The sequence below is a fragment of the Heterodontus francisci genome, chromosome 38 (assembly GCF_036365525.1).
Source record: "Heterodontus francisci isolate sHetFra1 chromosome 38, sHetFra1.hap1, whole genome shotgun sequence".
NCBI classification, from domain to species: domain Eukaryota; kingdom Metazoa; phylum Chordata; class Chondrichthyes; order Heterodontiformes; family Heterodontidae; genus Heterodontus; species Heterodontus francisci.
Window position 1 is genome coordinate 36,615,183 of NC_090408.1, and position 23,986 is coordinate 36,639,168.

General features: G+C 43.2%; 1 protein-coding gene across 5 annotated transcripts in view; it reads left to right on the plus strand.

Moving 5' to 3' along the window:
- The first annotated feature begins 14,171 nt into the window (after positions 1–14,171).
- Positions 14,172–23,986, plus strand: part of LOC137352536 (A-kinase anchor protein 13-like) — a 424,312-nt gene continuing 414,497 nt past the window's right edge. For all 5 annotated transcript variants that reach the window (XM_068018105.1, XM_068018107.1, XM_068018108.1 and 2 more), the window contains exon 1: positions 14,172–14,462. The gene's annotated coding sequence lies outside the window, so the exon portion shown is untranslated. The remainder of the gene's footprint in view (positions 14,463–23,986) is intronic.

Here is a 23,986-nt window from a genome sequence, read left to right on the forward strand (position 1 = left end):
ACACATCGTGTTGGCTGTGGGGGATGGTGGGAAGGGGTTGAAGGGTAAATGTTAAGAGGTTGGGGGGGGGGAAGTTGGGGTTAGGAATAAACTTCATTTTGTTGTGTCATGAAGACCCCCACCTGCCAAGAATGAGGCATATTAATTTCATCATATGAACATTAATTTTAAACTGATGCTGGAGTGAAGAAATGACCTGTCTTACAAGAGATCACCAGACGCTTGGCTGGAGGACATTTGCATACTAAGAAACAGTGCTTGGAGAGACAAATGAATTGCTCACTGGTTCACTTAACAGAGATTGGTCCAGGCAATGGTGTTCCACATCTTGTCGGTGTAAGAGACAGCACTACACCATCTCCCCCCACCGAGAGCTTTGAAATCCACTAATGCATGTGTTTGTTTAAACAGTTAGTCACATGACTAACCTGCTGGCCAACTTCGAGTTTGAATTGTGCTCACAGGCCAGTTTGGCGTCAGACTGCAGAGTGTAACTAAACCTGCAACAAGACAGCCTCCCACCTGGCTGGCTCTCTCTCTCAATTTTTCACAAGCCTCCGGACCCACTGAAGACACGTAAACCTCAAGAGAGAAACCACTCCAACATCAAAACAAGTTGAAGCGTGCACTGGGCCCCAATGAACAGCAAGACTTACTGACAACCAAAGACTCCACATTGACCTTAAACGACCATAAATAACTACCAGATATTGCCTCAAACTTGTTCCCTTTATTCTTGCTACTTTTTCTGTCTCTATCTGCGTGTGTGTTTATCACATATGCATGCAAGCATGGTGGTGTCACATATTCGTAGCCGTTACCCGAATTAGAGTTTAAGATTAATAAACTTCCACCTTTCTTGTTTAAATATAAGAAAACCTGTCTGATTGACTTGCCTTACAATTGGAGCAGTGAACAAGGATTCACTGAGCAGGGAACTAAAACACGGTGTTTCGAAAATTAAACCCTGTTACGGTTAAACCAGGCAAAGGCTGAGAGGGAACCCCTAGGCCCCTGTCTCCCCTAGTCGTAAATGTTGTTATCGCCCTGAAAACAAACACTGGGGGCAGGGTGGGAAAGGGCCTCCAGCACATCTAATTTTTGACATACAATGCCCCACTATAGCATTTTTAAAAATAACATTTTTTCTAAAGACTTGAAGCCCTTTAAAAATGGCGCCAGCGCCTGCGTGTTGGTGCCAGCCACCATTGCCGGGTATGGAGTGGCCGTCCCCTCTACGTCATCGGGGGCGGCCGCTTCACCCCCTCCATTTAAATTAGCCGCCGCGCGAAATACACAGGGGCTCAGCGGCGGCACTTCTGTGTCGGAAGGCCGCCGAGTTCAAAGCGTGATGTGCGGCGGTGCTAATAAAATTCAGCCCGGAGTCCTGACCTCCCACCTCCAAACCTGCCCACCCCTGTCCCCTGATTGGATGCCAAATGCAGGGGCGGACTGTTAATTGGCCACCTCTGTAAAATTAAGCTGGCGGCCATGCTACCGAAATGTTCAGGCTGGGGACCCGGAAATAGCACCGACATCGAGTTTCCCAACTCCCACGGGAAAAGTCAGCCCATAGAGTCAATCAGATTAGTGCATTATCTTAATAAATTTCCTTCAGTTTCCCCGCTCCCCCACCCCGCCCCCCCCCCCCCCCCCCCCCACCCCACAACCCTCCATGAAGATGATGATTCTGGCTGGAGGCAGGCCCATAGTATTATTGTCCACGTGTACGTCTTGACAGTTACTGTCAGCAGGATATTTGGCTGTAGACAGTATCCTGCCTAAGCCTGATCCCGATGTTCACACACATGTACTTTTATCAAGGGAGGAGGGGGAGAATGGGGGCAGACACTGGATACCTGAAGAAACCCTGACTGACTTTTCACAGACTTGCAGCAACAGCCAAACTAGGGCCCTAGAGATTAGTTAACTGAGCACAGAGTGGGACTTGGATTTGGAATTGCTCATCTGGTTATCTCAGTCTACATCAGATAGTGCCCTTAGCCAGTAAGCCATTGCAAGGTAGGAGGGCTCCAAATTACTCTTAATCAATCCAAGTGATAGGTAAGATAACATAGTACACATTTTGCGCTATAAGCTGATAAAGCATACATCAGTTACTCATTTATAAGTTGGTCAGTATTAGTTACTCATTTGAAGGTTAACACAACTCAACCACTAAAGAAACAAAATCTTGATTAATGGGTAGTTCTTTCTATTGCGAGCCAATGTTTATGCCCCAGTTACAATCAAGTTCTGAGAGAAATCCAGGCCAAAAGGGTGCTGCTCCTCTCTTTCCAGTCAGCATAGAGAGTGGAAATTGTTTGTGCCAAATCTCTCAGCTGTGAAACATGGATGACTTACAGCTACCAGGAAAAGAAGCTCAATAATTTCCATCTTCACTGTCTGCGGCACATTATGGGTATATCCTGGCAGGAGAAAATCACAAATGCAACCATCCTCACAAAGGCAGAGCTCCCAAGTGTGTTGGCACTTTTCAAACAGAGGCAGCTTTGTTGGTTAGGGCATGTCCGCTGGATGGAAGACAGTCGCATACCCAAGGACCTTCTGTATAGTGAGGTAGCCGGGGTCAGACGACCAGTGGGGCGCCCAAAGCTCCGCTTCAAGGATGCTTGCAAGTGTGACATGAAGGCCCTAAATATCAACAGTCACACCTGGGAGTCACTAGCTGGTGAAAGAGGGAAATGGCGACACATCCTGTGGACTGGTGTGCACTACCACAATTACCAGTTGCTACAGCAGCTTGGCAACAGGCTCCAAAGCCAAAAACAACAACTCACATCATCATTTGGCAGCTTCACGTGCAGCACTTGTGGCATAACCTGTCTCTCAAGGATTGGCCTTCACAGCCATCAACAAAGGTGCACCAAGAGAAGACACCCCACCTAAATGGATTGTTTGCTGCGTGTCCATCATCTTTCCTAGATGGAAGGATGCCAAAAATAGATCCCTCAGCTATCATGTTTCAGCATATTAAGCAACGCCTCTGAGGAAACCTGCAAGGCTCCCATGCTTGGTTTGCCAGTTCTATGGAAAACTGCCGTCCGCCACAAGCACCAATCCATATTCTACTCTTTCAAAACAGGTTTGCAGGTCAAAGCACAATATACACTGGACACGCATCCACATTACAATGAAACACTGGTGTTTTGAACTGTGTCTGAGTCAGATTTCTCAATTTGTGTCAATTAGAATTGAATTTAAGAAGAATCAAGCATAATTGGCAGTGACTGTGGCAATCTCAATCAAGCGGAATCTAATGTATTGGATTTAATTTCCATGAAATGCAGAGTCAATGTGATTATTCTCTTAATTCTAAGGTAGCTTGAAGGTGCTGGGTAATTGATAATTGTAATTTTTTTTGAAAGTCTGCATACTTGAAGATATGGATCTCTCTGGTAACCAATCTTAGCAAACCCAGCAATTTTACTTGAGATCGTGAATAGATGCATGATGTCCACCTGTCCCAAACTAGTGGCCCATCACCCCTCTAAGCTGAGAGAGAAAGCACTTCAAGGTTGGGGCTAAAGCACGTTGTTGGGGCAGAGTAGAAAGAGCTTTACTCCGCATCTAAGCCTTGTTATACATGATACTAGTGCCTCTATTTGATAGTGTTCCATTCATTGGCACAGACCTGCCTTTCCATGGCGGACACAAAAGAAAATATATATCTTTTTAAAGGATGCAAATCTCTAATCCTCTCCTCTTTTTATTCTGATGAGGTTAGTAAAAAGTGGGACTTTAGAGGATGAAAACAGTAACATATGCGATCACATGGTTCTGGCTGTTAAACTAACCCCACAAAGTAGTACAATCTCACTGATGCTATTGCATTACTCGTGAGGCCACAGCTATTGTGTCAAATGCAGAAATGATGGAGACGGGAGTAGTTTTTCTGAAAAGCACCATAACAAAACCCACCAAACAGGAAGCTTCTCTTATCCCAATCAGTCACTTCTATTGACTAAATCCTGATTGGGATGATTTCAATCAATTAAATCAGTGTGCACAGTTGAATGAAAGAAAGACTTGCATTTCTATCGTGCCTCTCACAACCTCAGACTATTCCAAAGCACTTTACAACCAATGATGTACATTTGAAGGATAGTGATGGTTACAACATGGAAAACACAGCAGCCAATTTGCACACAGCAAATTCCCAAAAACAGCAATGTGATACTGACCAGATAGTCTGTCTTTGTGATGTTGTTTGAGGGATATATATTGGTCAGTTGGCTGGGACATGGGTGGAGGGGAGAACTCCCCTGCTCTTCTTTAAAATAGTGCCTTGGGATCTTTCACATCCATCAAAGAGGGTAGATGTTACCTTGGTTGAAAGTCTCATCTGAAAGTTGGCACCTCTGACCGTGCAGTACTTCTTCAGTACTGCACTGGAGTGTCAACGTAGAGTTTTGTACTCAAGTCCCCAGAGTAGGACTGTGAATCCACAACCTTCTGACTAAGAGGTGAGAATGCTACCAACTGAGTCATGGCTGACACTCAGGAATAGCCTGCCAGAACTCACTGGTTTGACATCTGCATGCAGCAAGGCTGCTTAGGAAAGGGAACGAGGGCTGTCAGTGCTTGTGGAGCTGTACCGACAAGAATTAGTGCCTCCAGGAGAGGGGGAGAAAACAGGAAATGAAAACAAAAAGAAAATTAATTTCTAAGTCCATGTTTCATTGGATGCAGTGCAGAAATACTCTGGCAGCTCCATACATGGTTAACAGGAATCTAACAGTAGATGGAATATAATGGGTTTATGTTTCAGCTCTACTGTGTGATTATTGATGCAGAATTGGATGAAAACATTTATTAAAGACACATGTTGAGTATGTGTGCAGACTTTGATTGCTTAACCATGTGACCCTAGCCATCTATCCTCCACAACACCCTTCACGAGTTGTTTTTTAAAGAACATTTCAAAAACAGAACAGGATTGTTTACATGGATAACGAGGAAAAAAACAGCTGGTCCTAGTCAGCTCCAAGGGTGGGATTTTCTCAATGCCTGATTTGATCTTAGACATAAAGTGGGACATCGAAGTCAGGACAGTGGGGGAAGATGCTAGAATTGATCTCAGTGCCCCTAGGCTAGGAGAGGGAAATAAAATCAGTTAGGTTTCCTCTTCTGATGGTTGTTGTATACTGGAACTGGCCTTGAACAAACTGAAGAAAGTCACTCATTTTACGAGATTTTCCACTTTATTACTCTCAAGATCATCGTTTCAGCACCATATAATCCAACTCATTGGTCTTCAACTCTGATAGCGGAAGGATATGGAAAAGCTGCAGTGCAGATTATTTCGGATGTTACCAGGGGAGAGAGATTACTGTTATTAAGAGAGACTTGAAAAGTTAAGACTTTTCTTAATAGTGCTGAAACCCTTCTTCAAGTTTGTGAAGGGTTATGATAAAGTAAATAGTAATACATTATTTTCTACTGGTTAGAGAGACAGTGAATAGTTGGCACAAATTTAAGACAATCACAAAAAGAATGAAAGGAGAGGTTACAGAAAAATAATAGAATTAGAATGTGCAAATCTCTGCTGCAAACAGTTGTTGACGCAGAGTCTATCATTTTTTTTAAAAAAGAGAATTAGCTGCTTGAAAAAGAGGAGTATTTAAAGATATAGGGATGCAGCAGGTATTTGGGAGTAGACTTAGGTGGCTGATGTGGAGAAAAATCACAGACTTGATTGAGCAAATGATGTCTGCTGTAACATCCTCTGATTCTGTGATGCCATCTGTGGTTCAGTTGGTAGCACTTTTGCCTCTGAGTCAAATGTTTGTGTGTTCACTCCCACCCAGGGAATTGAGCATGAAATCCAGTACTGAGGGTGCGCAGCACTGTTGGAGGTGCCGTCTTTTAGATGAGATGTTAAACCAAGGCTCTGTCTTCTCTCTCAGGTGGATGTAAAAGACCCCATGGCACTATTTTGAAGAACAGCAGGAGAATTATTCCTGGTGTCCTGGCCAATATATATCCATCAACAAACATCACAAAAACAAATTTTCTGGTCATTTAACTCATTATTGTTTGTGGGGCCTTGCTTTGTGCAACTTGGCTGCTCTGTTTCCTACATTATAATAGTTGATACACTTCAAAAGTATCTTATTTGCTGTGTAGTGCCTCTGCAGTCATATTCAGCTGGCCTCAGACACCGGATACATCAGAGGAATGTATGATGGCATTAAGAGAGCTCTTGGGCCAACCATCAAGAAGATCGCCCCCCTCAAATCTAAATCAGGGGACATAATCACTGACCAACGCAAACAAATGGACCGCTGGGTTGAGCACTACCTAGAACTGTACTCCAGGGAGAATGTTGTCACTGAGACTGCCCTCAATGCAGCCCAGTTTCTGCCAAACATGGATGAGCTGGACGTACAGCCAACAAAATCGGAACTCAGTGATGCCATTGATTCTCTTGCCAGCGGAAAAGCCCCTGGGAAGGATAGCATTACCCCTGAAATAATCAAGAGTGCCAAGCCTGCTATACTCTCAGCACTACATGAACTGCTATGCCTGTGCTGGGACGAGGGAGCAGTACCACAGGACATGCGCGATGCCAATATCATCGCCCTCTATAAAAACAAAGGTGACCGCGGTGACTGCAACAACTAGCGTGGAATCTCCCTGCTCAGCATAGTGGGGAAAGTCTTTGCTCGAGTCACTTTAAACAGGCTCCAGAAGCTGGCCGAGCGCGTCTACCCTGAGGCACTGTGTGGCTTTCGTGCAGAGAGATCGACCGTTGTTCTCCCTTCGTCAGATACAGGAGAAATGCCGCGAACAACAGATGCCCCTCTACATTGCTTTCATTGATCTCACCAAAGCCTTTGACCTCGTCAGCAGACGTGGTTTCTTCAGACTACTAGAAAAGATTGGATGTCCACCAAAGCTACTAAGTATCATCACCTCATTCCATGACAATATGAAAGGCACAATTCAACATGGTGGCTCCTCATCAGACCCCTTTCCTATCCTGAGTGGCGTGAAACAGGGCTGTGTTCTCGCACCCACACTTTTTGGGATTTTCTTCTCCCTGCTGCTTTCACATGCGTTCAAGTCCTCTGAAGAAGGAATTTTCCTCCACACAAGATCAGGGGGCAGGTTGTTCAACCTTGCCCGTCTAAGAGCGAAGTCCAAAGTACAGAAAGTCCTCATCAGGGAACTCCTCTTTGCTGACGATGCTGCTTTAACATCTCACACTGAAGAGTGCCTGCAGAGTCTCATCGACAGGTTTGCGGCTGCCTGCAATGAATTTGGCCTAACCATCAGCCTCAAGAAAACAAACATCATGGGGCAGGATGTCAGAAATGCTCCATCCATCAATATTGGTGACCACGCTCTGGAAGTGGTTCAAGAGTTCACCTACCTAGGCTCAACTATCACCAGTAACCTGTCTCTAGATGCAGAAATCAACAAGCGCATGGGAAAGGCTTCCACTGCTATGTCCAGACTGGCCAAGTGTGGGAAAATGGCGCACTGACACGGAACACAAAAGTCCGAGTGTATCAAGCCTGTGTCCTCAGTACCTTGCTCTATGGCAGCGAGGCCTGGACAACGTATGTCAGCCAAGAGCGACGTCTCAATTCATTCCATCTTCGCTGCCTCCGGAGAATACTTGGCATCAGGTGGCAGGACCGTATCTCCAACACAGAAGTCCTCGAGGCGCTTGAGATGGCTTGGCCATGTGAGCCGCATGATTAGATTAGATTAGATTAGAGATACAGCACTGAAACAGGCCCTTCGGCCCACCGAGTCTGTGCCGAACATCAACCACCCATTTATACTAATCCTACACTAATCCCATATTCCTACCAAACATTCCCACTTGTCCCTATATTTCCCTACCACCTACCTATACTAATGACAATTTATAATGGCCAATTTACCTATCAACCTGCAAGTCTTTTGGCTTGTGGGAGGAAACCGGAGCACCCGGAGAAAACCCACGCAGACACAGGGAGAACTTGCAAACTCCACACAGGCAGTACCCGGAATCGAACCCGGGTCCTTGGAGCTGTGAGGCTGCGGTGCTAACCACTGCGCCACTGTGCCGCCCTGCATGGAAGATGGCAGGATCCCCAAAGACACATACATTGTACAGCGAGCTCGCCACTGGTAGCAGCCATCCATGTCTCCGCTTTAAAGATGTCTGCAAACGCGACATGAAGTCCTGTGACATTGATCACAAGTCGTGGGAGTCAGTTGCCAGCGTTCGCCAGAGCTGGCGGGCAGCCATAAAGGCGGGGCTAAAGTGTGGCGAGTCGAAGAGACTTAGCAGTTGGCAGGAAAAAAGACAGAGGCGCAAGGGGAGAGCCAACTGTGTAACAGCCCCGACAAACAAATTTTTCTGCAGCACCTGTGGAAGAGCCTGTCACTCCAGAATTGGCCTTTATAGCCACTCCAGGCGCTGCTCCACACACCACTGACCACCTCCAGGCGCTTACCCATTGTCTCTCGAGACAAGGAGGCCAAAGAAGAAAGTGCTACAGGATGTCCTGAGATTGTGAAAGGCGCTATATAAATGCAGGTTCTTTCTTTTATGAAAGGTATCAGGCAGGAGCTTATCAAATGAAGGACATTACCTCCATGAGTTGGCCCCATCAGCTGGCTACAGATGCAATTACACAATATAATCCTAAACTCCGCACTTACCGTCCAGTGATTCCTGCTGAAAAGAGACACGTCTGTGTATGTCAGATGAGGACAGCGTCAAGCTCCAGTGCGATTCTATCAAGTGCCTGCTGTTGTTCATTGTCTAGACTCACACATGAAGTATACTCACATATGTGAAATATACTCAGAGGGTGGTGAATCTGTGGAATTCTCTACCCCAGAGGGCTGTGGAAGCTCAGTCATTGAGCATGTTCAAGACAGAAATCGATAGATTTCTGAATACTAATGACATCAAGGGATATGAGCATAGTGGGGGAAAATGGCGTAGAGGTAGATGATCAGCCATGATTGGTTTGAACGGCAGAGCAGGTTCGGTGGGCCAAATGGCCTACTCCTGCTCCTATTTCATATGATCCTATTGGAGGGTGGCCAGATCTGCATCCTAACAGGAGTCAGCACTTAATGGCATTGGTGTGGTGTGTGGGGGGGGGATTAAGGAAAGAGAATGGATTGGTTAAGTAACTTGAAATGCTACCAGAACATTTCAAGGAGCTGTTCATCTAGTCTCCACCACTTATTACAGGCAGCCACCTGCATTGGGCAAATGACTGTAACCATTTACCAGTGCTAAAGGAGTCAATTACACAGGTACCACTTATAATGTATACCTGTGTCAGCTATTTCAAGCAGTTAAATAAGTCCTTCGCTCCTCATTAATTGCCCGTAATTACCGATTTAAAAAGCTCTGCTGGTTTCAGGCAAAGTCAGGTCTTCAATCGACTGTTTGCATCTCGTCGAAGTGTGATTACCTTGGTGGTGACATTCTTAGCATTGTTTTTTTTTTCATAAGAGGTCGTGGGTTTGGAAGGTGTCGTTGAAGGAGGCTTGGCGGGTTGCTGCAGTACATCTTGTAGATGGTACTCACTGCTGCCACTGTGTGCCAGTGATGGAGGGCGTGACTGTTTAAGGTGGTGGATGGGTCATCTATCAAGCAGGCATTGATTCAGATGCAAGTTCTAACGATGATGAGAGGACCATTCGGAAATTGGAGACTTCTGGTGTTCTGCAATGTGCCTGACATTTTAAAATCTACATATGAAACATTTAACTGTGGGCAAGAAAATATCCTAATGGCTACATGAGGTATACAGTGCAAATGTGCTGTTGGTTACATTCTACCAAAAAATGCTACTTCATTACTGCTGCCTTATTATGCTTTTATTATCCACCATGTGTAGCAGGCAAATTGTGTTGATATCATGGACCCACTATAGACAATGGGGACTGTGTTGCTTTGCAAAATTAACCTGCCCTCCCCACAAAAAATTAAACTATGTAACATTGCTGTAGATAAGAGTGTGTGGGGGGGGGGGGGGCGGGTACTCCCTCATGTACGCTTCAAAATAAATGTATTTGAACTTCTGCTCCATTCCCAGAAGAAATTCCATTCAACCTGTAAAGTTTAATGCTCTCCACTTTTGCAAGAACATCTGTGTGACAGGTGATGTTAAATTAGTTCTCCCTGCCCTTTAATCTGGAATAAAAGCAGTAAATTGCCACCAAAACACTACAGGTCAGTCAGCATCTGCACGGGTAATGTGTGTGGGGTAAATCCTTGGTTCGGATGTAAATATGGATTTCTACTGCAGCATATTTTCAGTCATTCCTCCATTAGTTTTAGTCATTGTATGTTAGCTTTCCATGATATTATGACGTAGTTTCAAAATCTGTGTGTGTGTACAGCTGTGGAACATGTCTAAAGCCTTCCTGACTTTATTTTATTGGCCTCATTATGTCAATGATTCAGAACTTTGCCCTTTTGGATTCCCTAAACTGCAAATCCACACTCTTCCTCCTCCCTGCATCGATGTCAACATTCACTGCACCATCTCCTATTTTAACTTATTATTTGCCAGGAACTCAGGAACTTCCTTTCTGTAATCTATAAGCTATTAAAAGCAAACTTGGTGTCACCTAAAGAAAGATAGCATTATTCATGACCTCAGGCCTTCCCAAAGTCCTTTACAGCTAATGAAGCGTAGTCTCTGTTGTAATGTAGGAATATCAGCAGCTATTTTTCACACAGCAAGCTCTCAAAAATAGCAATGAAACAAATGACCTGTTTTACGTGTAGGTTGAGATGTCTTACTCTTCCTTGAAGAGAGCTGTGGGATGTTTTATATCCACCTGAGAGGACCAACATGTTCTCAGTTTAATAGCTCAGTTTGACAGTGCAGGATTGAGTGTCCACCGAGATTATGAAGTGCTCAAGTCTCTGGAGTGGGGCTTAAACCCACGACTGTCTGACTCAGAGTCAACAGTGCTACCACTGAGCCCAGGCTGCAAATGTTCTCAGATTAAAAAGTGTATGTCGATAAGTGGTCTCGTCAATCAGTATTCTGGCTGAAAGTGCACTGCACTGTAGATCTGAATTTGAGCAGTTTTACTGACTTGGTTAATTCCTTTTCAGGTGATTTTGCAAGCATGTCTTTGCAAATTTACAAACTCTTGTTCTTCACGCTGATTTATCACCTGCTATTATAATGTATCTTGGCGTTGGGCTCTTCCCACATAGTCATCTATTCCTTAAGAATGTAAGAAGGCATGGAGTAAGCAAAGGAGCTGTGGCTTCAAACCCGTCCCTCCACAAACCCTGTTTAATCCACTATGTCAAGGACTCTACCCTACCCATTTAATCTCTATGAATTCTGCAAATTTAACCACCCCCTGCCATTTCCACTCCTCAACCTTCACTGCCTCTGATGCACATAGAAGATTCCATACACTATTGAAGGAAGAACAGGGGAGTTCTTCCCAGTATCCCAACCAATATTAATCCCTCAATCAACTTCCCAAACTAAAAGAACAAATTATATGGTCACTATTACGTTACTATTTATAGGCGCTTTCTGTGCTCAAATTGGCCGCTGTGTTTCCTACATTACAATAGTGACTGCACTTTGCAAAGTGCTTTATTGTTTGTAAAGCTCTTTGGTCATCCTGAGGTTGTGGAAGGTGCTACATAAATGCAAGTCCTTTCTTTCCTGGTTCTGTTGTATTCATTAACACAGATGTGGTGCTGCTATCGTGTAATAACAAAAAGTAAATCAACAACTAAAGTATAATTATTTTACATTGCTTTAACATCATACTCTATCTTTTAACTGTACTGGGAATGACAGTAAATTCTCAAAAATGAATGCCAGCCTCAGCGTTAGTCTACAGCCTATAAGACAGGGTGCATTTTCATTTTATAAATTTTTTTCAAGTAATTTCTTTTTTCCCCATTCGTAGCAGATGGAAGATCAGCTCCCAAACCACTGCCAGTGTCAGCCACTAGGGGATGCAGCAGAGAAGTCGAGAATGACTTGCTCCAATTTTTCTTCAACTCTTGTGAAAACAGTTGTCCTTCACACCTTGTCTGTGATGGCATAGTTGAGGCTAAGGTTGATCAGAAACTAGCCACATTGGTAAAAAAAAAAGTAAATCAAACCCGCTGCTCCCACTTTTAACATTACAATTGTGACCCTGCCCATCAATGGATTGAGATTGATCTACTTCTCAATCCCCAGTCTGTGCTAAGGTGGCTGATTTTAGTTAGATCAGTTGACGAAATTGGCCTCTGCCTTTGTGAACTAGGGAGGGGATAAATCAGCCCCGTCTACTGGTAGAAGTGCCCAGCTGCTGGCATGACTGTGTCACAGAATGGTGATGCCCAAATAAGGAATGTAAGACATGTTTGGCAAATTTAATTCATTATGGACAATAGATACACAGAAGTGGACAAACAAATATATTATCAAACAATTTTGACGGTATCATAAAGCATGGAAGTAAAAATGGCATCTGTCCAGTTTATACCCATTCAGCCATTTTGGGTTTTTGAAACAGCCTCTCAGAGGTGACAGTAAGGAGAATACAGAATGCATTCCATCTGTAGCAAGTTCCCATCAACGACAGTGAGATGAATGACCAGTTAATCTCTTTTTAAGGAAACAATATTGGGTAAAAGATCAAGAGAAACCCCATCTTTTTTTGGATCATGGAGTGGGACATTTTACATCTACTTGCACAGGAACATTGGACATCAGTTTAATGTCTCATCTGAATGACAGTACTAAATTGAAACGTCATCCTAGATTATGTGCTCAAGTCTGCAGAGGGACTAGAATTTACAATCTTCTGACTAAGAGAGAGAGCTCTTAATGATCCAAGCTGACACTTGCCTTCTTATAATTTTTATAACAATAACAGCTTGCATTTATGTGGTGCCTTTAATGGAGAAAATATCCTAAGTTGTTTCACAGAGGTGTAAGGAAAAAATGGACATTGAGCCAAAGAAAGAGATGTTCGAAAGGGTAACCAAAAGCTTGGTCAACTAGGTAGGTTTTAAGAAGCGCCTTAGAAGCGGAGAGGGAAGTAGGGAGACAGAGATGTTAGAGAGGGAGCTCCAGAGTGTGGGATCGGGACAGCTGATGGCTAACAGAGGTGGGGCAAAGGGAGGGATGGAGATTTGGGTGGGGCGTTGGGGGTTGTAGCACTAGAGAAGGTTACACAGATGGAGAGGTGCAAGGCCATGGGAGAGATTTGAATATAACAATGAGAATTAGAAATTTGAGGCATTGGATGATTGGCAGTCAATGAGGGCAGGGATGATGGATGAGCAGGACTTGGTGCAAGATAGGAAGTTGTCAGCAGAGTTTTGGATGAGCTGGTTTACAGACGGTGAAGGATGGGAGGGCAGCCATGAGAATATTGGAACAGTTAAGTCTGGTGGAAAGGGTAGATATGGATTTCTGCAGCGGATGGGCCAGAGACAGGGCAAAGGCAGGTGATGTTGTAAAGATGGGAGTAGTCGGTCTTTGTGAAAGAGAGAAAGTGGGTTTGGAAGCTCAGTTTGGTGCAGAATAGGATATTGATGTTGGAAACAACCTGGTTTAGCATGAGACAGGTGAGAGGGCAGATTTAGTGGCAGGGTCTGAAGCCATTTGCTCAGGTCTTCACAAAGTTTAGCTGGTGTAAACTATGGCTCATCCAAGACTGAATGTTGGACAAGCAGTGGAGGGGTAAGAGGATATCTTTTATTGAGTTTAATGAACCATGCTTGAGAGTGATGTTACTTATAAAAGTCAAATTAGTGCAAAATTATGTTAATTCAAAGCGAATATCTGTAGTTAACACTAATGTGTTTGTATGTTTGTGTTTCCCACCTAGTAATATTAACCAGCGTGTTTATAATAAATCTGAATATAGATTTCTAAATCTTTTGTTAACAAATAGTGGAATATAGATTTCTAAAATATCCCTACCACATTGGGGGAAATGGAAAAAGATCTGAGACCCACAGAATTTAATAAGGGGCGGTCCTAAAAACTCTTGGCAATTTAGCCTATAGATCGACTATAGGTTATAATTGACATGAGAGGGAGCGAATGGGAGCCGGGATTATGATTGGGGTTCAACCAATGGCAATTAGGAAGCAGGGAAGGGGGCGTGTACGGAGTGCGCAGGCGCAGTAGCATTAATCCAAGTTTGGGGGTAAAGAGTTGAGTCTCCGGAGCAACAAGTGGGGGCAGTGAGAGGGCAGGAGTAGGCCATTAAATTCCCCCCTTGTTAAAGCTATATTCCGGCCTGTAACCAAGGTTAACTACATGAAAATATATATCAGCTGGGGGAAGAAGGACAAAAGTAGCATTATATAATACAGTAAAAGTGCAATGAGTCGGTAACATCCCTGAGAGGGAAAAAATGAAGACGGAGGGAATGAGAGAGCTCAGTTAAAAGTAGCTGTTTTAATTAAACGAGGCCTGGTTAAGGTAAGATTTTACAAAGACCTTTCTTTTAAAGAGTTTTTTTGGAAAAAAAATGCATGCAGAAAATGAATTTGTTTGCAATCGTGTGATTTTAAGATCCCTCCTTCTTAGTGTGGGCTTTGTTCTGTTTTTTTGTTACTGCATTGTTACCTGGAGCCCAGTGTGTGTGTTTTGTTGGGGGTTAAAGATACAAGGTAACTGGGATTCAAGCTCCCAGCTCTGAAAATCACAATAGATCCTTGTGTGTTTTTGTTTTTAAATAAAAGTTTATTTTCTCCCCTTCTAAATCTTTTAGAAGTTTGTTTGCAGAAGTTGTAAATTCCGGTTCAGTTTTTGCTTTGAACTTTTCTTTAAGTTTATTGTTTTCATTTGTCTTCCAAGCACGTATTTTGAAGTACATTTCATTACAATTTGTTTTTTTAGGGGAAAAAACAGTTCTTGTTTTACATCTGGGTGGATTTGTACGAGAGAGAAAAAAACACTTGGTGTCCTCAATATTTCCAACATGGACTTGTTAATTATAACTTTTTCCAAACATAGATTTCGAAAGCATTTTAATTGGGGAGTGTTGAGTCTGTGGTAATTGTATCTTTTATTAAGTGATACATTTTGATCAACTGCTTTTTATGAATGGGTTTGGCTGGTGGGTTACAATAGTATCAGGTGCAATTTTGCAAATATCTATATATTTTTTCTATTTATTTTGAGCACATTTACTGGAGCGCTGAATAGTTGCTGATAGATTACATTTCCGATCGTGTTTCTGGGCGCTCTGTACCGGATCTGTCACTAAAGCGTTATGCTTTGTTATCAGACCTTTAATATTGTAGTTGGGGGAGAGGTGATTTGTCTGCTAAAGTAGCAATTCGGCACGGTTCAACCTGCTTGAGTACTGCAAGGATTGAGGTTAGATCTTATGGGGAACCCCAGTGCTGGTATTAAAGCACTCCCAGTGCAGCCTTCAGGATATGATTACTCCGATGTTCGATGTGGTGTCTGACAATCAACAGTACTGTTTATCATTTGGTTTAACCGGTTCCTTTTTGTAAAGTTAACTGAACCACTCCTGTGTTTACAGAACTGCTGAGTTTCTTGTTAAATAAACGGACAGAGGTTTACAAACTTGACATTTTTCCGTCGCCTGTGAATAGTGACCGAAGCCACTATTTTATTTATTTTTTATTTAGCGATACAGCACTGAAACAGGCCCTTCGGCCCACCGAGTCTGTGCCGACCATCCACCACCCATTTATACTAATCCCATATTCCTACCACATCCCCACCTGTCCCTATATTTCCCTGTCACCTACCTATACTAGGGGCAATTTATAATGGCCAATTTACCTACCAACCTGCAAGTCTTTTGGCTGTGGGAGGAAACCGGAGCACCCGGAGAAAACCCACGCAGACACAGGGAGCACTTGCAAGCTCCACACAGGCAGTACCCAGAATTGAACCCGGGTCGCTGGAGCTGTGAGGCTGCGGTGCTAACCACTGCGCCACTGTGCCGCCCATAGTTCGGTTTTAAAAAAAATTGAAAAAATAACAACTTGGCTATTTAATCAGCGTAATTGATTGTGGGGAGTAGCAGCTTCTTTGTCTGCAGATATATAGGCTAGGTCTGTTGTATTAATGTTAAAAAAGTAAAATCCTGGAATTCCGTGCAGTAGAAACAGAATTTGTAAACCTGTGTTCCTGGTGATTGTTAAAGGACCCTGAGCACAGTGTCATGCCAGTATTATATACATCAATTGGAAAAGAAAAGTTGAATTGTTGTATGTGTGCTGCTTATCCCCATTAAATAGTGCAATTCAAGCTGACACTTTTCTGTTGCTGTGGAGTGGGTTTCAGTTATGTATCAATATGAAAATGGCAATTTTACTCTGGAGTCTGTTCCCCAAGCAGCAACTGGTGTGAACCCAGTCCTTAAGCCTATTTGAATAATTAAGTTTTCATGTGGGGCTGCAATATAACTCTAAGCTAGTGTAAACCTGTATTTTAATAGTGCCCAGGTAGTTTGTTTGACCTCTAAGGAGTTTTTAAAAAATCGTACAAGATCTTTTCTTGTGTAAATAGAGGCCTGAGATCTCTGTGTTCTGAAAAAAAAAATTACAATGAAGTGGCTGTGGGGAAGGAAGCAGAACCCTGTGCATCCATCCAAGTGCACTGGCTGACATTGGTGTGACCTACATTGAGGTGCAGTCAGCAGTGTAACTGCAGCCTGCTAACAACTCAAGTACTGGCTGCAGTTACTCTACCCCTTCCCCCCCCCCACCACCAACTTTATTTGGGCCTAAGGCAAGTGTTGGCAAGCAAGAGTTATTTTTCGGGTTGGCTTTCAGATTAAATCTCAGTTCTGATCTAATTTTTGTGCTAGGATTTCAGTTTGTAGATTTTAAAATGATTGGTTTAAATAAATTCATGGGACTTGTTTCTTGGAGGGCAGTGTTCGAAGGAGGTTGTGACGAAAGTTGACTTGAGGTCAAGCAAAAAATAATAGACTTGTAGGGCCAAAGAGCTTCTCCTGCTCCTAAACGTTCCTGTGAATACTTTTTCCTACCCATCCCACAGGTATATATTAGCCAGATGGCTATTACCTGATTTCCCTCTCATTCTACAAATAGTCTTTAAATAGGGATTATTTAAATCTTCTGAGGGGGAAGAACCAATCACTTGTGCATCATATTCGGATAATGTCATGTGCACAAATGTAACCATAACTTGCATTAAAAAATTGTCGCAAGGCACTTTGGAGAGGCAGAGAAATAAAAACAAGCCAAAGTAGGAGACTTTAGAAAAGGTGATCAAAAGTTTGGGTTTTAAGGAAGAGAAGGGAATGGAGAGGCAGAAGGCTGTACAAAGGAATTGCAAAGTCTGGGACCAAGGCTTGCTGATGGTATTGCTAGCAATGGTGGGATGCACAAGAGCCTGTAGCCAGAGGAACAGAGAGTTCGAGGGATGGGAGTGGGACGGGGTGGTGGGTGGATGCTGGAAGGAAGTTTTAGGGCTCAAGAAAATTGGAAATAGAAACGATGGGACCAAGGAAGGATTTAAACATGAGGATGCAAGTCTTAAATTTGAGGTTTCATGTCAATTTTGCTGCAAAGAGAGGCATTGCACTGTAACTTTCATCATGATGTGGTATTTCACATGCACTTTGGTGGGGGGGGAGGTGGGTTGGAGGGGTAAAATGCCCTTTTAAGAATTCATCATTCATAACTTGACTCTTTTTCCTGGAGGCTGCATATGTTTCTGGATGCAATGTGATAATGTAGTTGATGTGCATATTTGTGTTGTTTGATCTCCACCCTTCAAAGCATCTTTAAAAAAAGTCTCGGAAGTTAATTATATCTTTCAGAGAATGCTGTGTGAAATAAGCTTGGCAAGCATCCCTTCAGCATGTGCCTAATTCAGCATTAAATTAGAAATTGTTCTGAGAGGCAACGTGGTCTCTGGTTTGGAGAAATGGAAAATGTCCCAGTGGTGTAGTTGGGAGTGCTGTTCTGATGTTGGGGCTGAAACACATTGGTGGGAACAAGGCAGAATGACCTTAAGTTTGCATCTAACTCTGTTGTAACTGACTTGGGGTACTTTTATGCTGAAACTGGGTGCCTAAAATGGATTTCCAGCACTAACATCTCGCATGGAAAATTACAGGACTGGAAAAGAGTTTTATCTGGCTGATACCAACAATGAAAGCCTCTCAATAATTCACTCCCTCAAATGTCTCCACACTGTCTGCCTGCACTGCCTCCCTCCACTTGCTGAGTGCAGAATGCACCAGTAAATTGGAATGTTTTTTTTAAGGGAGGGAGATAAATTATGATTGAGAAAGCTCATATTATTCTAGTGAGACCTTGGCAAGATCTATTTATGCATGGAATAATGATGCTCGGGAGTGATTTATACATTGGGAAGCTAATCGCAGGATGCAGATGGTATCCTACACAGAATTATTTGTGTGTCAACTTTGTTGACAGGTGTCCATGGCTATAACATCATATTGACTGCAAATTATTTGTTCATTACTGAGAAGTGCTATGTCCTGTATTTGTGTGTATGCGTAATGCAGCTATTATAGATACAGATGTTGGCAGTACATTGTTAATGTAATACTCTTGTCGAATTATGCTATTTAAACCCTGTTGTAATTCTATTTTAAAAAAAATGCTGCCTGTCATATGGCACAAAGTCACAGAAAAAAAAGTTGCAATAATGGCAAATTTGAAAGTCTGTATTAGCAGATAAATGGAAAAACAATGATATGCATCTTACTCTTGCAGTTTATCTCCTCTGAACTGTTTGATTGTGTTGCAATATTTCTGTACATAAGGGTCAGTGTTATCACTAAAGTTACAATACAGCATAGTGGTGGTTGTGTGTCATTTTCACACAGCTGCTCTATTGGCATTTCACCATATCCACTTGAATTGTGGAAAACACCAAGAAGTACAATTTACCCTAAACTTGGGATGTATCTGCAGGGGACATATCAAACTGTTTAAAATTAGGTTGCAATACTGCTTATTATAGACTGTCTCTGGTGGTGATAATGCAGCAATTTGACATGGATTAAGAGTATCAAATAAGACATGGATTGGCTTGAATGCAGTTTTCCTGTAATGTATTGGTCCCCCTGTCCGTGCTTATGTGCAAATTGCACATCGTATTGCCCATGGTTGGTTAAAGAATAAGTTTTTTTTTTCATGGAAAATTGCTCCACAGATCCTCTTACTGGGCTGAGCCTGCAATTGTATTTTGACAGTTGACAGCAAAATTGAAGGGGAAATGTTGACATACCAGTTTACAATGGTAAATGTTGACACAAGGGCATGGTCAAAAACCAATGGCAGATTGGTATGCACCATTTTGTACTATGACATCTCTTGACGATTAGAATCAGAATTCTGACCTGATTTGGAACTGTCTGTGATAAAACAAAGAACAAAGAACAGTACAGCACAGGAACAGGCCATTCGGCCCTCCAAGCCTGCACCGATCTTGATGCCTGCCTAAACTAACACCTTCTGCACTTCCGGGGCCCATATCCCTCTATTCTCTTCCTGTTCATGTATTTGTCAAGATGTCTCTTAAACGTCGCTATCGTATCTGCTTCCACCACCTCCCCTGGCAGCAAGTTCCAGGCACTCACCACCCTCTGTGTAAAAAAACTTGCCTCGCACATCCCCTCTAAACTTTGCCCCTCGCACCTTAAACCTATGTCCCCTACTAACTGACTCTTCCACCCCGGGAAAAAGCTTCTGACTATCCACTCTGTCCATGCCGCTCAGAACTTTGTAAACCTCTATCATGTCGCCCCTCCGTCGTTCCAGTGAAAACAATCCGAGTTTTTCCAACCTCTCCTCATAGCTGATGCCCTCCAGACCAAGCAACATCCTGGTAAACCTCCTCTGTACCCTCTCAAAAGCCTCCACGTCCTTCTGGTAGTGTGGCGACCAGAATTGCACGCAATATTGTAAGTGTGGCCTAACTAAGGTTCTGTACAGCTGCAACATGACTTGCCAATTTTTATACTCTGTGCCCCGACCGATGAAGGCAAGCATGCCGTATGCCTTCTTGACTACCTTATCCACCTGCGTTGCCACTTTCAGTGACCTGTGGACCTGTACGCCCAGATCTCTCTGCCTGTCAATACTCCTAAGGGTTCTGCCATTTACTGTATACCTCCCACCTGCATTAGACCTTCCAAAATGCATTACCTCACATTTGTCCGGATTAAACTCCATCTGCCATTTCTCCGCCCAAGTCTCCAACCGATCTATATCCTGCTGTATCCTCTGACAATCCTCATCACTATCTGCAACTCCACCAACCTTTGTGTCGTCCTCAAACTTACTAATAGATTGTAGAGTCTGAAATATGGAGGGAATACTGGCAGGACACAGCAGTTCTTTGTTCTAGTAAAAGGTTACACCCAAAACATTAGCATACCTTTCTTCTTTTGACTTATGCATTTCCAGTATTTGCAATTCTTTTTATCTTTGTCGTCTTTTTGGGATTCTTCAGCTTGTGGTTTCCCTCCTGCAAATTGCACATCTTCTGATTTGAATTGAGCCTTTGTGAATTTCTCTCTAGCACAATTCACTTTATACTCGAGCCATACAAACAAGACTTTCTTTTGTTGATCCAGACATTTTTATTTATTTAGAGATACAACACTGAAACAGGCCCTTTGGCCCACCGAGTCTGTGCCGACCAACAACCACCCATTTATACTAATCCTACATTAACCCCACCATTCTCCTGCCACCTACATATACTAGGGGCAATTTACAATGGCCAATTTACCTATCAACTTGCAAGTCGACACAGGGAGAACTTGCAAACTCCGCACAGGCAGTACCCAGAACTGAACCCGGGTCGCTGGAGCTGTGAGGCTGTGGTGCTAGTCACTGTGCGGCCCGAAGACCAGAGAAATATGAGTTATGAGTTGGATCAATGAATTAGACACCTGATTGTCACAATAAATTGTATGATGGAAAAGACCATAGGCCCTGAGACTCCTAGTGCTCAGCTCCACCGCCAGATATGCAGGAAGTTACCGGCCACCCTCATTATCTGACTGTCTTCCAAATCGTGGCATTGAGGTCACTTGTGTAAAGGGATCAGATGCATGAAACGCATCCACCACATAGGGAGCGATGAATTTGTCGGTGGCAGCTTGGCGCTTTGTTGGGGGAGGGGTGGAGTTGTCAGTTCCAGTCAAAGACAGTTGAAAATGTCTCGATTTATGAAGTTGACACTTGCCTATTAGCAGGCAATCACTATCAATTGCCGTTACGGCACTGAAATTTTTGATCACAACCTGAGATGCAAGTGCATGGGTATGATGGGGGCATGCTGTGCGTTGGGGTCTCTGGAAGTGGAACTGGTGGGTAACCTTATCCCACCAATCCTGTTTATTTCTGATGGAGATATTTTGTGCTATCTTAAACTAATAGAGGCTGAGCCTTTGCTGATCCAGATTCCATCCCATATTCCAGGCTCATTCCTCCATCCTCTGTCGGCTCTAACTTGGGGTGTGAGCTGAGATTATGTTCTGAAATCCAAGAGTAGGACTTTAATTCTCAATCTTTACTCCAAGGACAGAGTGCTGTTGATTGAGCCAAGCTGGCATGTCTACTATATCAGGGTCATACCAACATGACAAGTCAATAATGCTGGCATATCTTCACAAATTGGGTCACTTAGTTGCACTCTAAAAGTCAGTGGATTGTGGGTTCAAGCCCCAAACCAGGATTTGAGCAGGTAATTTAGGCTGACCTTCCAATGCAAGGAGTGCAATTGGAAAGGAATTCGAAGCGAGGGCTGCATTATCAAAGCTGTTGTCCTCGGGGCATTTCATTTTTCAGACTCTGAGGTTGGCAAACAATCATCAGGACAGACTATTAAAGTCTTATGGTGTTACTTGAAGGGCATGGAGTGACCTGGCCAACAGTCCTCCCACCACCAACACAATCAAAAATAGATTAACTGGTTATTTATTTCATTGCTGTTTCTGGGATCTTGCTGTGTGCCTTATTTGCTTATATAACCGTGATTGCACTTCAAAGTATTGTATGCAAGGCATATTTCGCTGATGTGGTATATAAATGCAAGTCTTTCCTATCAAATCCTATAAACTGATGAAATGATTTCTTTTCTGCCTGTTTTCTGATTTGGACAAAGTGTTGGAGTGAAAACTGTTACCCCTAAAATTTACAACAAAGGAAAAAAGAGACGCTGGTGGAGTTAATCAACTTGAGAACAAATTGAGGTACTGGAGATGTTTTTCAATAAAGGTCTGGGCTATCTTAACTAGATTTAGTTTGTCGGACTAGGAAGTGACTTGTTGCTTAGCCAGTTGGCATGGTGTCGTTTGATACAGTACAGTCTGCAAAAACTGTTGTGGTGAACAAACAAATGCTGACTCATTCATCAGAGTCTTTAAAGGTGTGGTGGATTTCAAGTGTATTAAATGAAAGGAATTCTCCCTTCACTTCAAGTAACAGGTGTTGGCCTTTTATTTTTTCATGTTCTGCTCTTTGATCGCAGCCCAGCTTGTGTTTTCCTGTGCCTAGCTGCTGTTCTCCAAGATTATCATGAATGGGGCTTAAACTGTGTTGGATATATTTCAGTTCAGTCGGGAAACTGGCACATGGGGGTGTGTGTGCCGACCACAATATTCCAGATGTGATGTAGGAATAAAATTATAACCTCTCTTTGGAGTGCATTTAAAATATCTCCAGTTCCTGATAGTGAATTGTAACTATGTCGTGCACTGTTATAGAGTCTGGTACTCCTGCACACGATACAAGAAAAAGTTTACTTTTGCTCTCTCCCTCCCGCTCCCCCATAGGCACTGTCTTCACATTGTAACAGTCTGCAGGTTTATAATATAAGGAAGATTGGGAGTGAAAGTGTATTGTGAAATAACTTCTGGCCGCCACAGTTACGAGAAGTCTGATTCTGTCCCACTGAAGCATAACAATAGGGATGTTTTCATGTTCCAGGAGTGTAGGCAAAGGGAGGTGTGTCACTGTTTCTCTGGTTGTGCTCCATGGTATAAACAACCCGGTGCTGGGAACCAAACCCATGTTAAAATAATAAAAGCAAAATACTGCGGATGCTGGAAATCTGAAAGAAAAACAAAGTGCTGGAAATAGCAGGTCTGGCGACATTTGTGGAGAGAGAAGAAGAGTTAATGTTTCAGGTTGATGACCTTTCATCAAAACCCATGTCAACCATGGCTCAGTTGATAACCTTCTGACTCAGAGGCAAGAATGCTATGGGTTCAAGACGCACTCAAGGACTTGAGCACAAAAATCGAGGCTGTCGCTCCCGTGCAGTACTGAGGGAGTGCTGCACTGTCTGAGGTGCTGTCTTTTGGATGAGGCATTAAACCAAGGACCTGTTTGCCCCCTCAGACGGACGTAAAAGATCACATGGCACTATTTTGAAGAAGAGTGAAGGGTGGGGGGGGGTTAATCCCTGGTGTCCTAACCAATATTTATCGCTCAATCAACATCACTAAAACAGATTATCTCATGATGATCATGTTGCTGTTTGTGGGAGTTTGCTGCGTTTCGTACATTACAAACATACAAATTAGGAGCAAGAGTAGGACACTCAGCCCCTTAAGGCTGCTCTACCATTCAACAAGATCATGGCTGATCAGATTGTAACCTCAACCCCACATTCTTACCTACCCAGTGATTACACCTCAAAAAATACTTAATCGGCTGTAAAGCGCTTTGGGACATCCTGTGGTCATGAAAGGTGCTATATAAATGCAAGTCTTTTTTAACCACAATGTATACCTGCTATGGATTGGCCTTCAGGATAATAAATGTGGGGAGCAGGTCCCTCCCTGTTTTCCATGTCATATCACCTGGCTCTGCTCAACCCTGAGTGGAGGACTCTCCTCCTGGTGAGGCAGGGAGACACTGACTGGACTTGTGTTGTGCTACCAATTGGCAAAAAGTATTTTAGTTTTAACTAAATTGCTCATTTTGTTTTCAAGTTTA